This window comes from Centrocercus urophasianus, unplaced genomic scaffold (assembly GCF_019232065.1).
Source record: "Centrocercus urophasianus isolate 14NV4802_14NV808 unplaced genomic scaffold, USGS_Curo_1.0 seq_40, whole genome shotgun sequence".
NCBI classification, from domain to species: domain Eukaryota; kingdom Metazoa; phylum Chordata; class Aves; order Galliformes; family Phasianidae; genus Centrocercus; species Centrocercus urophasianus.
In genome coordinates this window covers 567,075-568,812 of record NW_024884978.1, presented here as the reverse complement: position 1 = coordinate 568,812, position 1,738 = coordinate 567,075, and positions in this window count along the sequence as shown.

Sequence of the window (1,738 nt, the reverse complement as noted above, 5' to 3'; positions counted from 1 at the left end):
AGCATTTTTCAAGTACCACAAGCAACCTGCATCTGCCCACCTGCCTCTCTCCTCCAGCTCCTTCGTTTGCTCCCACTGAGCAGAAGCGCCACCCCAGCCTCACCCCTGTCACCAAGGGATGAGCAGCACTCGGTGCTGCCACCCCAGCACAACGGGCAGGGCTCAGGGAGGGCACTCAGGAGTGGCACCCATTGGTGTGTGCCATACCATGAGGGCACAGGATGGCACACCCCAAAAGCCCCCCCTGTCCTCGGGGGAACCACCAGCAGTGATGGAGCACAGCGGATCACATCCCTCCCCCGTATGGTTATCGGGTCATCAAAATTTCATTGCTGTGCCTGGCCACTAATGGCTTCCAAAGGAGCATCAAATTTTAATCTCTCTTTTCTTCTCCCCTAAAAGCCACTTTCCTTCCTGAGCCGGAGCTTTGCACGAGGCCGGCAGCTAGTGTGGCAGCCGAGCTCACGGGGAAGGGGGAAGCAGAAAAAGCCATTCCAGCATTCCCAAGGCTTGATGATGGACACCAGCCCTGGGTAAAGACACCTTCCCAAAGCCGAGGGAACCACTGCCCTTGCTCACATCCCCAGGAAGGGCAGGGACCCATCCCCTCCAGCCCTGCTCAACGGCACATGCAGATGTGCCCAGGGACCACACGTGTCTGCCAGAAGGCTCTGTACCTCCCACGCCAGCCCCTAATAAGCCTCTTTGGCTGAAGCTGCCCATCTCAGGCCCCTGCCCCAAATCCCGTCTGGAACCTTAAGCCTCCCAAATCCCTCCTGGGACTGGATGCAGCCTCCTCAATCCCATTATGGGAGCTGTGCTGGTGCAGGGGGTCCTGGGCTGTGCCCCCAGCCCCAGCTGAGGGAAAATTGTACCTCTGAGGGGCATAAAATCTGCAGAACAAAGCAGAGGAGGGGAGGAATGGGAACAGCACCCCCAGCTCCTGGGGAACCCTCTGCTGTCTCACTGTTCGGTGAGGGTCGCACTGCGACAGCTCCAACCCACACCGCCTTCGCCTCCCAGTAATTAGCGCGAGGCCCCTAATCAATAAGTTATTTTTTGCCGTAGGTAATTAATAATTACACAGCGCAGGCAGGCTGTAATTAAACTTCCATCCCATCTCTCCCCAGTGGTGCTGGAGTCTTTGTTTTAGCAACTGCAGGTATTAAAAGTGTTTCATCCTGCGCCTGGGGAGCCCGCGCCCAGCCGGGAGGGTCTCAAGCCCTCCTCCCCCTTCCCTTCCATCTCTATTGATCCCATTTTCTTTGGCTGCTAGAATCAATAGCACCAGCACAAAGCACACTGCTACCTCTGCTCCAGGCCTGGCTATGGGGCTGGCACCAGCCCTACCAAGGTGCCCACATGGAGATGTCCCTGTTGAGAACCCACCGCAGCAGGGCTGAGCTAAAGGCCCCAGCGGGCACTGTGCCCACGGGGCAGCTCCTCCAGCCCTGTGTCCATTTGGGTTGCAGAGATGACTGCTGTCAGCCCACGTGCAGCAGGAGGTGACCCTGCCCCCTGTGTCCCTGAGCCGGCTGTAGGGACAGGCAGGCGATGCTCCCCACGCCGCTCCATCACTGCTCGCACTCAGCCATGCAGGCTCCCAGCAATGCCACACCACCCGCCAGGACACACAGCGTGCTGCAGAATGCACAGCTCAGATCGTGCACCAGGAGCAAGGAGAAAAGCCCTTTCTCCTGTGCTCCAGAGCCCCACAGGGAGCTCCTCAGCCCCACGG